This window comes from Dendrobates tinctorius, unplaced genomic scaffold (assembly GCF_039654945.1).
Source record: "Dendrobates tinctorius isolate UK_male_01 unplaced genomic scaffold, ASM3965494v1 ptg000035l, whole genome shotgun sequence".
In the NCBI taxonomy this organism is placed as follows: Eukaryota; Metazoa; Chordata; class Amphibia; order Anura; family Dendrobatidae; genus Dendrobates; species Dendrobates tinctorius.
Genome location: NW_027361703.1, coordinates 44,580,796 through 44,596,668, shown reverse-complemented (window position 1 = coordinate 44,596,668; position 15,873 = coordinate 44,580,796).

Sequence of the window (15,873 nt, the reverse complement as noted above, 5' to 3'; positions counted from 1 at the left end):
ACTCCTTTAAGGCTTGAAGCTCAAGTGCCGCCTAAGGGTATACGTTACCAAAAGGAATAGCTGCCCCAGGAAGCAGCTCAATGGGACAGTCATAATGCCTGTGTGGAGGAAGCTGATCTGCATTCTTCTTGTCACAGATGTCAGAGAACTCTTTATATGCTGAAGGTAAAGTAAATACCTGTACATGTGGTTCTATGGCCGTGGACTCAGGGACAGCTTCTGTTAATGCTGCGTTGCTCCTTGTTGGAAAGATGATCTCCTTGGTTTCCCAGTTGATACTTGGTTTCTGAGAACGCAACCAAGGAATGCCTAAAATCACAGGAAAATGAGAAGAAATTAGCAAGAAAGAAAGTTGCTCCTGATGACTAGGCTCCAACAAAATTTCAAGGGGTATGGTCTCCTGATCCACAGGCCCAGAGATTAAAGGTGACCCATCCACTGTTTCCATGGTAAGTGAAGAGGCTCTTTGCTGAATTTTAATACCATGTTCCTTGGCAAATGCGATATCCATGAAATTGCCACCTGCACCAGAGTCAATCATAGCTGCACTGGAAATCCACTGTCCTGAACACAGGATCTTAATAGGGAGAGAACAGTGAGAGTTCTTCTCCTTCAGCTCCTTGGGGGGTGAAGTCATAGAAAGTGATTGAAATACAGCGTTTAGAGGCAGGCTACATTCAGAGATGTCAGATTCATCATCACAGTTGTCATATTCTCCTACTGCTGCTAGCACCTTATTAGGCCGCTTGGGACACTTGGGACAGTTGATTAAAAAGTGGTCAGACTGACCGCAGTAGAAACATAGACTCTCACGAAGGCGATGCTCCCGGCGCTCATTACACTCGCGCCTCTGAACGGAATCAATTTGCATGGGCACCTCCTCCCCCTCCCGAGAGGTTTTACCTGCAGGCTCTTTGGAAGGAAGGGAAAAGTTAGAAATACGGTTATATGCAGCAAATTTCTCCTGCCTACGCTCAGTAAGGCGAATGTCTATGCGCACACAATGCTGTATAAATGTCTCTAGCTCTTGTGGTGACTCAGAGTGAGCTAGTTCATCTTTTACAACACTAGACAGACCCCTCTTAAAAATAGGCAATTGTGCATAACTGTCCCAATTGGTATCTACCGCTAATCTCGTGAATTCAGTGGCATACTCAATAACAGAACGTTTAGCCTGGCGTAAAGACAACAAAGCAGATTCGGCGGTTGCACGGCGATTAGGGTCATCAAACATTAATGCCATAGCGGTCAAAAAATCATCCAAGTTATTTAACCGTGGGTCATGAGACTCAATCATTGGATTCGCCCAGGCGAGCGCTCGTGAGGTCAGTAGCATTATTACACACAATACCTTGGATCGATCAGTAGGAAAACGGTCGGCATGCACATCAAAATATAGCATACATTGATTCACAAAGCCACGAAATTTGTCGCGATCACTATTAAACTGAATGGGGGCAACTTGGGTGGGCTAGCTGGTGGCGGTTGTCCAGCGGGTAAAGTTACTTGTGCAGCCATTTGCGTGCTTATGTCCTGAAAAGCCCGTCCATACTGGGACTCTATGCCAGCAAGTTTGTTTTCCTGGGCTGCCATGCGGTTGCTTAAGTCCTGCAAAGTCTGTCCAAACACTTGTTGTTCAAAGCTTCCAAACTTCTTTTGTAGACCTTCCACATCTTTCTGCAGTGATCTAATTAAGGAAAACACCTGCTCTAGTCTGCTTTCTGCAGTCATTGTTCCAGCAGTCTCCTTTTTATAGGGCTTGAGTATCCTGTAATAATTATAGGGGATAACTCAGGAGACTCTGTGCGTGGAACAAGATGACTACAGGACACAGCTTTATAAGTGGTAAAGTCTATATTAAGACACGGTGATACAACAGATGCAGAAAGAAACTCAAGTCCACAACACCTGTAGAAAATATAAGAAGCAGCTTAGCAGTCTAAAGGAACTTCAGAGGAAAATGCAATCAAGCAAAAGGTCTATGAAGCACAGTTATTTCTTGAGGCTACTTGGCATGAATAAATCCTTGTCTTAGTCCAGCCACAGATAGGTAAGCTGAAAAGGCAGTTCAAATCATATCTTAGCTTGACCAGGGAGACCTGGAAAATAGTCTCAGGCTCTTGCAGAGCAGCAATAGCTTACATGTCCAGCAAATGCAGATGGTAGTGAAACACGAGCAGCAGAGGAAGAAGAGTTCTGGACACTGGAGTATGCAGCAGGAACTCAGAGCAGAGCAGCAGGATCACCACACAGGTTCACAGGAGACGGTATATAGCCAGGGAGCAATCAGCGGTCAGGAGCTGGATGCAAGGCAGAATACTCAAGCACAGACTGAAGGCTGGGGTGGAGTTTTATAGCAGGAGGACACAATGCACATGAGACCAAGGATACCATCTTGGAAAAGGTCAGTAATGCGAAAAGGTAAAAATGTTCAGAGTCCTGACACATAGCTTTTTCGAAGCCTAGCGTCTTCAGGGCCTTTTATACTGTCAGTCTGTTGGCTCTTATTTTCATAGGGTTTTTCACGGATTGCAGACAGCAGCCTTCCTGTCCTTTCCTATCTAGTTAGCTTGGGCCCCGTCTTTGCTCAGTCTATCTTTCTGTCTGTGTTAGTGTTTTCATCTTGCTTCACCGTCATTATATATTGGGGGCTGCCTATTGCTTTGGGGTCTGTTCTGGGGCAGTTTAGATTTCCCCTTTCTTTCTTTAGGCCTATTTAATTCTCCGGCTGTGATCGAGGGGTCTAGGGTATCGTAGGAACCCCCCACGGCTACTGTTAGTTGTGGATAGGATCAGGGGTCTGCAATCCGATAGTTGCCAACCTCTCTGGTTTTCTGGACTTAGCTAGCATTTCTGTTTTTGCCTCCTACGGTGACTCAATCATAACAGATATGCAAAGCAAGGCAGAACCACAGGTATGTGGAGCAAGGCAGAACTGCAGGTATGCGGAGCAAGGCAGAACTGCAGGGAGCGGAGCAAAGCACAACTGCAGGGAGCGGAGCAAGGCACAACCACAAGGAGAAGAGCGACAGCAAAGCGGAACTGCAAGGTGTGGAGCAACAGCAAAGCGGAACAGCAAGGTTCGGAGCGACAGCAAAGCGGAACCGCAAGGTGTGGAGCGACAGCAAAGCAGAACCACAAGGTGCGGAGTGAGGGCAAGGCAGACAGAGTAAACACAAGGATACACACAGCAGCGAAAGGAAGCCACAGACAAGAATACAAACAGGTACAATTTAGGGCTAAGTTCAGACAAGGTCAGGAACAGGGACAGGATCTAGGATACAAGAATAGGACACAGTACAGACAACGAAAGACACAGGAACATATACTGGACAAGGACACAGGCCTGAGTATGCAGCACTCAGGGAGGTGGAAATATAGGACACAAAGCACACGGTAACAGGTCTGAGAATGCAGGCCCCAGAGAAGGCAGAAACAAGACACAAAGCACATGGTAACAGGTCTGGGAATGCAGCCCCCAGAGAAGGTGGAAACAAGACAGGACCTGGCACCTCAGCAGCAAGACACTGACTGAGGGAAATAGTTGCTCAGGCATCCTCCTATGGGCGGAGATGCCTTAAGTACTTGAGGCCTCTTGACAATTGGCTGGGGGCACCTTAGGAAGGTGCACACTGACTCAATAAGAGCCAGGGAGTGCCGGAGCCCCCCCTATGCACACAGCCAGGAAGAATGTAGAGAACAGGCAGGAGACAAGAGGCACCCAACATGGATCCGGCAGAAGACAGAACTCACAGCATGGCCCGGAGTAGTGGGTAAGTTGGTGTGTAAGGCAGGTGGGGGATGGGAGGCCATGCAGTGATGCCGGTAGGGTTCTTACAGCCATGCAGTCATCATAAGTATTTACGATAGAAGTTTCTGTTCCCCCCGTGAAGAACTCCAGTGGTACAATCTATGCAATTTAACCATGCAAGCAGTTCTGGTGACTGAGAATGCAAAGGCAATTAATTTCCAAGGGCACTCCATGAGATCAAATAACCTATATGGGGAGAAGGAATCCATGAATTTCCACAAGGAAATTAACTATTAAATATGGTTGTCACGATCCTGGTTGGATGTGACAGATTAAATGCACAAAGTAACCTTTTTTTTCCCTTGGCTGTATGCCAAGGGTGGTTTTCCCCCCGGTGGCCATTAGGGTCATTGCACTTTGGTTACCTTAGTTTGTGCACGTAATTATGTAACAGCTGTGATTGCTCTATAAGAGAGTATCAGGTGTGTTAATCACTATTGGTGATAAGTTCCTCATTTGCAAGCAAGGCTGGGTAAAGAATGGAGCTGAAGTAGAGTCACGGGCAGCCCAGTCAGAGTGCTGGAGTAGCAGCTATGGTGTCTGCAAGGAGGGCTGGCATGGATTGGTGGAGTGTCAGCTATGGTGTCTGCAAGGAGGGCTGGCATTGCTTGGTGGAGTGGCAGCTATGGTGTAGAGCTGCACTCAGAAAGCTGGACTCGGTTGCGGAAAGCTGGACTCAAAATGTTGGACTCTTTGGCAGAAAAGCTGGACTCATTTGCTGGACTCTGTTTCTGGACAGCTGCATGCAGGTGCGGACTCTGCTCCAAGACTGCACTATGGTGCTGAGAAAATCCGTTGCTGGACAGTGCACCCAGATGTTGGACTCGGTGGAGGAAAAGATGCACGCAGGTGGTAGGCTCTGTTGCTGGGAGCGTAAGCAACTGAGCAAAGCTAAGTGGTGTTCCCCTGTTATGTCACTTTTTCTTATGTGTGTTTAGTGCAGTGCTGGGATTAGTTTCCGCACCGACCAATTCCCTAGTGAGGGTTTAGGTGCAGGGTGAGTCAGGGTTTTTAGGTTCCTGATCGGCGCCCGGTGCGGAACCGGCCTAGGGAACGTTAGGAGTGTAGAGACACTGACTCAGGGGAGTGCAGGAGGTCTCCACTTCCCCGTTCCCTATCGCAGGGCCACCATTGTTATTGTTACCCAGGTTTTCCCTATTCCCTTTGTCTTATTGTATTAGCTACCAGCCTGCGGGCCGTGTCACATAGGACAATTACACGTGCCACATCCTGGTGTATCTGTTACCGGCCTGCTGGCCGTGTCACTCAGGACGGGGCACGTGACATTGGTATTACAAATGTAATTATGTATACTGGGAGACTAGTTACAAAGTGAGTTACAAAAAAATCACTGGACAGTTACATTAAAGGACAACTCCAGAGGTTTTTTTTTTAGTAATTCCTCTTTTAGTCGTCAGTCATATGTGAACTTTGCATGCATTAGAATTATAACCCACTTCCTGCACTCTGGTCCTCTTCTGCTCTTCTGTAGCCTATTAATTGTTTATCAGGTAGCACAACACCCCTTGAAGCCTTCCATTGGTCATTCAATCAAATGTACAGATTGACTATAGTATATCATCGGTAGACAGATAGAAGAGGCCCTGTGCAAGAACAGAATATGGGTCCTTTGCAGTCCAATTATCTGTCTGTGGCAAAAGTAGTTTACGATTTTGGATGTGAAAGTGGCCCCCCTACCTTTTGTGCCCATGTGTGGTCGCACAGGATACACCAATGGTATGTCTGCCCCTGATTTATATATGCATACCATATGTTTATTTTGAAAGTTGGTTGATTACTTAAATTTTGATGTTCACGGATGTGTGGTGTGGACCTCAGCCAATACTTTGCTTGGTTTTAGGCACTAAAACTGTTGTTTGTACTTTTTATTTTACATATATAAATATAGATATGTTTATATTTTCCATTATAGAGTAAATAATACTATACTCAAAGAAATCACTATTTTTATATATTTATTCATTGGTATGGGGATGAACACAATAAAATCAATAAATAGGTGATCAGGGTACAGAATGCTGCAGTGCAGATCATTCTCTATTGCACATAACATGGATATTTGTCCATGTCACTTTGTATAAATCCACACATTTAAAACATCAAGATAATAAAGGCTACATGCATGCAGTTGTAATAACAGAATGACAACAGGTGAAAAGCAACATATTTCTGACCCCCTGGGTCCTTAGTAAGAATCTTTTATGTGAAGTACCATAATAAAAGTGGAAGATTTTAAAAGGTCATGTGCTGACCGTGTTTCTTAGATTGGACTTCATGGGAGAGTTATTTTTGCTGTGTACCTAACAGGTGAGCTGAATGATAATACTTCACTGCAACATGGTAGTCTTAACATTATAAATACAGTAGTTATAGTTACAAATCATCTCTGTTCTCAAGAATGGAAGTATTTATTAACTTTATAGTTTTCTGCTAGTTGGTCAGGTTAGTGGTTATCTCTTGGAAAGTTAAGCCGGGGTCACACTTGCGAGAAACTCGCATGAGTCTCGCATCTCAATACCCGGCACTGCTGCTGGCACTCGGACCGGAGCGCTCAGCTGCATAGAAATACAAGCAGCCGCACACTCCGGTCCTGAGTGCCGGCGGCAGTGCCGGGGTATTGAGATGCGAGACTCGTGCGAGTTTCTCGCAAGTATGACCCAGGCCTTAGTGAAAATCCAGCACTTGTTTTCCAGTGTGAATAAAAACAAAAACGTTCATTGAAACATCCAAATTAAATTCTACAAACATAAAAAAACAGGACATCCAGTAGATAGTAGCAAAAGCTTACGTGTTTTGAATCGGCATTTATGTGTGGTTCTTACTCATGGCATGTACTGGTTACCGCTGCAGTCTATGAATGGTGACTGGTCTTCTAGGCCAAGAGTACATTGCTGGCATGTTCTTTTTGATGCACGCTGCTCTGAAGCTGGCCAGATCACTGTATTCAGCCAGCTTCAGTGCCCTGTGTTCCTCCACTGCTGCAAAAGCAAACCTGCCTCAGAGAGTGCACAGTTTGGACAGTGGCTCAAACATGTCAATAGTCCAAACGGTCAATCATCAGAATCGTACTGTCACTTGACACACTGGTGGACACAAAAAAGGGCCCCTGTACAAGAACGGTATTTGGGCTCTTTGCAGTTCAATAGCTCATCATAATGTACAATTCCAACTGCTTTGGAGGTAGAAATGTGCCCCTTTACCTCATGGGCCCCTATGTGGCTGCACAGGTTGCACCATGGTTTGTCTGCCCCTGCCTTGACTAGTAGAAAGCCGGGAGGCAGGGAAGTGGTGCGCTTCTTAAGAGCTATATTGAGAACTATCTATTAATTGTACTTTGTAAATTTTTGTATCCATGCTATGAATAAATACAGAAAGGTTTCTTTTATGATTAATAATTAAAATAAAAATGGATCACTTGTGCAGCACTGTGGCAGTTGAATCAGGAGGCGAGAAACAGGCCAAGATACAGTTCAGCCTAGTTTACTGACTGTAAACCAAAAAAGTATATTAAAAATTTAGGCAAATATTGGAACAGTACAAATCATGTTTCTTTATTATTTGATATATTTTAAAATCAAAGAACCTAAATATGTAAAAATTGGGGGAAAGGAAAAAAGGGGGGTGGGTGGGAAGGAAACTAAAAGGAGGAGGAGGATGGATGCTCAAGGTATAAACAATTTACCAATGTATGTGTCTATACGCATGTGCTCAAAATTGTTAGTACCCCTCGTTTAATGACAGAAAAACCCACAATGGTCACAGAAATAACTTGAATCTGACAAAAGTGATATTAACTAAAAAATCTATGATAATGAACAAATTAAAGTCAGACATTGCTTTTCAACCATGCTTCCACAGAATTTAAAAAAATATATAAAACTCATGAAAAAGGCCTGGACAGAGATGATGGTACCCTTAACTTAATATTTTGTTGCACAACCTTTTGAGGTAATCACTGCAATCAAACAATTCCTGTAACTGTCAGTGAGACTTCTGCACCTATCAACAGGTATTTTGGCCTACTCCTCAAGAGCAAACTGCTCCAGTTGTCTCGTGTTCGACGGTTGCCTTTTCCAGACAGCATGTTTCAGCTCTTTCCAAAGATGCTCAATAGGATTTAGGTCATGGCTCATAGAATTCCACTTCAGAATAGTCCAATGTTTTACTCTTGGCCATTCTTGGGTGTTTTTAGCTGTGTGTTTTGGGTCATTGTCCTGTTGCAAGAACCATGACCTGTGACTGAGACCAAGCTTTCAGACACTGGGTAGCACATTTCTCTCTAGAATCCCTTGATAGTCTTGAGATTTCATTGTACTCTGCACAGATTCTAGACACCCTGTGCCAGATGCAGCAAAGCAGCCCCATAACACAACAAAGCCTCCTCCATGTTTCACAGTAGGGAGAGTGTTCTTTTCTTGATATGCTTCATTTTTCCATCTGTAAACATAGAGCTGATGTGCCTTGTCAAAAAGTTCCATTTTTGTCTCATCTGTCCATAGGACATTACCCCAGAAGCTTTGTGGCTTGTCAACATATAGTTTGGCAAATTCCAGTCTGGCTTTTTTATGATTTTTTTCAACAATGGTGTCCTCCTTGGTTGTCTTCCATGAAATCCACTTTGGCTCATACAACGACGGATGGTGCGATCTGACACTGACGTTTCTTGAGCTTGAAGTTCACCTTTAATCTGTTTAGAAGTTTTTCTGGGCTCTTTTGTTACCATTTGTATTATCTGACTCTTTGATTTGTCATCAATTTTCCTCCTGCAGCCATGTCCAGGGAGGTTGGCTACAGTCCCATGGATCTTAAATTTCTGAATAATAAGTGCAACTGTAGTCACAGGAACATCAAGCTGCTTGGAGATGGTCTTATAACTTTTACTTTTAACATGTTTGCCTATAATTTTCTTTCTAATCTCCTGAGACAACGCTTTCCTTTGCTTCTTCTGGTCCATGTTGAGTGTGATAAACACCATGTCACCAAACAGCACAGTGAGTATCTGTAGCCCTCTATACAGACCCACTCACTGATTCCAAGATTGTAGACACCTGTGATGCTAATTATTGGACACACCTTGATTTAACATGTCCCGTTTGTCACATTATTTTCAGGGATACCATCACTTCTGTCCAGGCCTATTTCATGAGTTTTATTTTTCTAAAAATTCTGTGGAAGCATGGTTGAAAAGCAGCATCTGACTTTCATTTGTTCATTTTCATAGATTTTTGATTTATTATTACTTTTGTCAGATTCAGCTTAGATCTGTGACCATTGTGGGTTTTTCTGTCATTAAACGAGGGGTACCAACAATTTTGACCACGTGTGTACAACCACTGGTTTTTTTTTTATCTCAAGATCAACTATTTCCAAGCCACAGGGTTTTGTAAATATCCATATTACCAGTCAGCAATTACTCAAAGTCATTATAATAACATTTCACCATACTAGAAGACTATAAAGATTGACGTCTTAAAACAGAGATATATGTATGTCACAATTTTTACCCCAAATTGCTGGTTTTACCACACATATCCTCATGGTTGTGTCTGCATTTAGAACTCATTGGTGTATAGGACAGATACCAACTAGCATTATAAAGACATTTAAACCCTTCATGACAATTGATGTATACTTACGTCATAAGTCGTTTCCCTGCCTTTGATGAGGGCTTGCAAGTCAAGCCTGCATCTTTCCCCTCACATGATGGCTGATTTAGCAGCCACCATGTGCCTCTAACAGCCACGGCTGGAGTGGAGTTCCACCTGCAGCTGTTAACCTGTTAAATCCCACTGTCAATTTCTGACACCGGCATCATTCCACACTCACAATAGCATGCCTGTGATGTGATCACGGGGCATCGATGGGTGGTCATGAGAGCATGTGGCTGGCGTTCATAGAAGATTGTGATTTTATCTATACACAGCAGTGATCATACACTGCTATCTATAGCACAAGCGATTAAACGATCTCAGCTTCACGTCCCCTAAGGTGACTATTAAATCCAATTCAAAGTTTTCAGAAATATGAGAAAAATAAAAAAAAGCTCAAAAGTTCAACTCACCGCCTTTTGCCACATTAAAAAACAAACATTTAATAAACAGACATGCACAAACGTTAATACGACTATATTGACGGAAAAATAAAACTGTTATGGCTCTTGGAAGAAGGGGAGGAAAAACAAAAAAAAAAAATGAAAAATGGCCATGACATGAATAGGTTAATGTAAAGTACATTTAGCAGTAACAAGCTTGGAAGTCCTAGTCATAACAAGATATGAAAATCTTGTTTCTTTGGAGGAATGTTTGATAAGCATATAAGGTTATCAAAGGTTCAAAAAAATAAAAAAAAACTACACTGAAATATCATTATTCATTTTATCTGAGTCCAGGACATCTGAGTCTAAGATGGCAGATGATCTCATGGTAATAATTCTAGATGTAAAGTTGAAAGTAGTTTATATGAATCAGATTTATTATCTATCCACAGGACAGGTGATAAATGTATGAACACTGAGGACTATCTTGTGGATAGGAAGGAAATGTAATTTGGTGAGAAACCTGTTAACAGTGCCTAAAACTGTCTGTAGTGAGAAGGCAATAGGAAGGAGGACAATGGACTGTTCTTTACCCAATTGTATTAAATGTCCTTGTTGGAATTTCTATATATATGCATTATTTTCTTTAAGGGACTAGAAGATAATTCCCTTTCAAGGAGGAGCTGTTTTTGTGTTCTTGACTTAGTTTTTCCTTTTGATGGAGACACCGTTTATGACCAGTTTTTGATCTAACTAGCCCTGGTTAGTTGCTCATATTTCACCCTCATTGATTTCAATGACAGAGATTCATGCACAGTCGTTAGACATCTCACTGCATGCCATAGAGCTTAATTACCTTATTTTGTAGAGCACAGCCCTAATTCTAAATGATTACTAAATATATAAAATATATATGACCAAAGGTTTGGTTTGTTATACAATATATTTAACAAATTTATTTATTATATTTAAAAAATTGGCCCCGATTCCTCAAGACCGGCATTATACATGCCAATATTGACAAGAGAGCATGTTGGAGATTGTCACCTATGATTCATTAACAGGACTGGATTAAGAATTATGGCACAAGACACTCCACAGCTCATCATAAATTTGGTGAGCATGTGTCGCCATGCCCAGTCCCCATCCTAACTATACTTATTTTGCCAAAGCTGAACAAGCTGAAGACAAAATGGCAAAAGTTGCAAGATTTTTGTCAACTCTGCATTGAACAAAAATTTAGCGACTTTTTACAGTGTTTTTTAATGCCAGATTTCTGGTGTAATCACCTTGATGAATCGGGACCTGCATGTTCATGTTATTAGAATATATGTGATGGAATAATCCATTTATTATTGTAATACTGATATCGACTTCGTTTCTGCAAAGTGGCCATACAGAATTGCTAGACAATAACACCTAAATAACCACCAAGATACGGATGGAAAAATGAGAAGTGAAAAATTATATAAAAATAAAAATGAAATTAAAATATATAAAAAAATTAAGAAATAAATAAAATGAAGAATGAGTAAAAATACAAAAAAAATAATTATAAATAACTAAAATTATTAAAAAAATGCAAACCATGTGTATTTTAAAAGAGTATACAGTATATATATATATATACATACATAAATAAAAATCAAATAGTGATTGTCCTTCGCCGATCCGAAAAGCGCGTCGGGGAGTGCTCCGCACACTAGTGATCTGCCTTATTCTATCCAGGTATTTATCTACTGCTTGCTCAGCCTATTCAATTTGGTGAGGAGGTCTTTATATATTTGACCTGCTACCACTTTTTATTTATTATGTGGTGACTATTCACCCACGGTGTAGTGTCATTACTTTGTTATTTTATGTCCTTCCTCATATATATGACTGTTTAGTGTACCATTTAGGGTTGGCCACCATACACATTTCACGCATATCCATATATATTTATTATTGTTATTTTTTAAAACAAAAACATTTTTTTTGTATATGCATATTATGTACGTTTTTAGTGTGTGGACACCCTTTTGTAGTGCTTTTGCACTAATTGCCATACTTTATATTAATAAAGGCATTTTTATTTATATTTCTTTCTCCTGCCTTCATTATTTCATTTGTATATATTTTTGCATCCATTATTATTATTAGTTATCATTATGGGTGAATATATCATTGCTGCAATCACTATTTGATTTTTATTTGTGTATATATATATATATACTCGTTTAATATACACATGGTTTGCATTTTTTAAATAATTTTAGTTATTTATAATTTTTTTTTTTGTATTTTCACTCATTCTTCATTTTATTTATTTCTTAATTTTTTTATATATTTTAATTTCATTTTTATTTTTATATAATTTTTCACTTCTCCCTCATTTTTCCATCCGTATCTTGGTGGTTATTTAGGTGTTATTGTCTAGCAATTCTGTATGGCCACTTTGCAGAAACAAAGTCGATAGGTGTTTCTGTTGGAGTGGTTTAGCCATTCAAATTTTTTTGGACATTTTTTACCCTTTTTTCATTCAATCCTTTATGTGCGGATATTTATAGTTTTTATTGTGTTTATATATAAGGATTATTTGGGTTTATGTTCAATCATTTGGTTTCAGAATTGCTAAACAATGCATACAAGGTTTTCTTGCACAAACGTGGTGCTTTTACTTTCCCATATGGACCATCTTGAGGCACGACTCGGCAGAATCAAAGATGAAATATAGAGTTTATTTTTGTATTGTATTTTCTAATAACCTAATTTTTTATTTTGAAGAATAAAAATAATACTTTCAGACTAAAGGTTCTGTTAAAATAGCAGTGTTTACTGTGATAGCATTGTTGCAATAATTAAATGATCAAAGCTCAACTATAAGACCACAGCAATAATGCTTTACAACTGTATCACAATCACAACCTGTCAGTTTGGATAAAATTTTCCCTGTGTTTCCAGACAATTGTGAGCTAGGAGGTGCTGTTCTTATTAGACTTGATGTCTATTTCTGCTACATAATAAGTATACAGAGGTAGAATTAGATTTGAATTATGGAAAATGTATCTTCTGCTACCACTATACTATAATGTTATGATTCTAAAGAATTAATCTAGAGATAATACATTATTATTATATGCAAAGTTATTTCTCAATGGCCCTATAAGTTGTTGTTCCATGACACTATTATGCTTAATATTATGCATAACAATAGACATGAATAAACTTATTTCCTACAATATCTATGTGTCTGATTGGATTATTATTTCCTTTGTACTATAAAAAGAAAAGTAAAACATCCTCTATAAGTTCTTTTGGAATAATAAAAAAAAGAAATGTATACATCATGGGGAAATTATAAATATGCTATGAATATGTAGAATAGAGTTATGTTAACCTTTGATCTTGGATCAAACTTAATAAAATAATCCTATTACAAACATATACTGTATATCAGGGATCCCCAACCTGTAGCTCAGGAGCCACATGTGGCTCGTAGGTCCGTGATGTGTGGTTCGCGACTGTCTGCCAGCTTGGTGTACTATCACCAGGTGTAGAAAACAGCTGTTAAGAGCAGATCTCCAGATGGTGACATTTGTGTGTAGCCCTGCACAGAAGAGCAGATCTGAATGGGGGTAAGAGAGGAAACCCTGAAGCTTGGCATACTGCCTTGGTGTGAATTCAGTGGAAAAGCTTTGACTGTAATTATACTGGTAATGGAGGCTCTGGTTGTCACTACTGTGAGTGGGGCAGAAGCTGGATGTGGTCGAGACCCTCTCTGAGAGCTGAAAGTAGCTTGCGACCCTCTTTCATAGATGAATGTAGCTTTCAAGGTCAGAAAGGTTGGGGACCTCTGTTGTATATGACATGCATGTATAAAAGGGGAACTATTGCTAGACTAAAAGGAGCCAATTTTTATCTAATCTCATGTAGGAGAGATGAACAACTTCCTATTATAAGGTTTATGAAGAGAATTAACACTGACATTAGAAAACATGAAACTGCTTTAAAGAACTAGGACAGAGGTGGCGAACCTTTTAGAAACCGAATGCCCAAACTGCAACTCAAAACCGACAAGGCAATTTAACCTGAATACTGAGGTTTTAGTTTAAAAAAAAAAACCTCATGCAGAGAGTAGGTGGGGGCAGCAGAGAGCAGGCGTGGGCAGCAGCCACAGACAGGAGCAGTGGTACCAGACTGCAGATATAAAGGAATATGCTTCCTATCCTGGTATATGCACCCCCATACTGGTATATGCTTTCCACTCCATCTTGATACAGTTGTGGCCATAAGTATTGACACCCCTGCAATTCTGTCAGATAATACTCAGTTTCTTCCTGAAAATGATTGCAAACACAAATACTTTGTTATTATTATCTTCATTTAATTTTTCTTAAATGAAAAAACACAAAAAGAATTGTCCTAAAGCCAAATTGGATATAATTCCACACCAAACATAAAAAAGAGGGTGGACAAAAGTGTTGGCACTGTTCGAAAAATCATGTGATGCTTCTCTAATTTGTGTAATTAACAGCACCTGTAACTTACCCGTGGCACCTAACAGGTGTTGGCAATAACTAAATCACACTTGCAGCCAGTTGACATGGATTAAAGTTGACTCAACCTCTGTCCTGTGTCCCTGTGTGTACCACATTGAGCATGGAGAAAAGAAAAAAGACCAAAGAACTGTCTGAGGACTTGAGAAACCAAATTGTGAGGAAGCATGAGCAATATCAAGGCTACAAGTCCATCTCCAAAGACCTGAATGTTCCTGTGTCTACCGTGCGCAGTGTCATCAAGAAGTTTAAAGCCCATGGCACTGTGGCTAACCTCGCTAGATGTGGACGGAAAAGAAAAATTGACAAGAGATTTCAACGCAAGATTGTGCGGATGTTGGATAAAGAACCTCAACTAACATCCAAGCAAGTTCAAGCTGCCCTGCAGTCCGAGGGTACAACAGTGTCAACCCATACTATCCATCGGCGTCTGAATGAGAAGGGACTGTATGGTAGGAGACCCAGGAAGACCCCACTTCTTACCCCGAGACATAAAAAAGCCAGGCTGGAGTTTGCCAAAACTTACCTGAAAAAGCCTAAAACGTTTTGGAAGAATGTTCTCTGGTCAGATGAGACAAAAGTAGAGCTTTTTGGGCAAAGGCATCAACATAGAGTTTACAGGAGAAAAAAAGAGGCATTCAAAGAAAGGACACGGACCGTGTCAAACATGGCGGAGGTTTCCTGATGTTTTGGGGTTGCATTGCTGCCTCTGGCACAGGACTGCTTGACCTTGTGCATGGCATTATGAAGTCTGAAGACTACCAACAAATTTTGCAGCATAATGTAGGGCCCAGTGTGAGAAAGCTGGGTCTCCCTCAGAGGTCATGGGTCTTCCAGCAGGACAATGACCCAAAACACACTTCAAAAAGCACTAGAAAATGGTTTGAGAGAAAGCACTGGAGACTTTTAAGGTGGCCAGCAATGAGTCCAGACCTGAATCCCATAGAACACCTGTGGAGAGATCTAAAAATGGCAGTTTGGAGAAGGCACCCTTCAAATATCAGGGACCTGGAGCAGTTTGCCAAAGAAGAATGGTCTAAAATTCCAGCACAGCATTGCAAGAAACTAACTGATGGTTACCGGAAGTGGTTGGTTGCAGTTATTTTGGCTAAAGGTTGTGCAACCAAGTATTAGGCTGAGGGTGCCAATACTTTTGTCTGGCCCATTTTTGGAGTTTTGTGTGAAATGATCAATGTTTTGCTTTTTGCTTCATTCTCTTTTGTGTTTTTTTCATTTAAGACAAATTAAATGAAGATAATAATACCAAAGAATTTGTGATTGCAATCATTTTCAGGAAGAGACTGAGCATTATCTGACAGAATTGCAGGGGTGTCAATACTTTTGGCCACAACTGTATATGCTCCCCCCCATCCTGGTATATGGTTCCCCATCCTGGTATATGCTCTTCCCCACTCATTCTAATATTTGCTCTCCCCCATCCTGGTATTTGCTCCCACAATCCATGTATA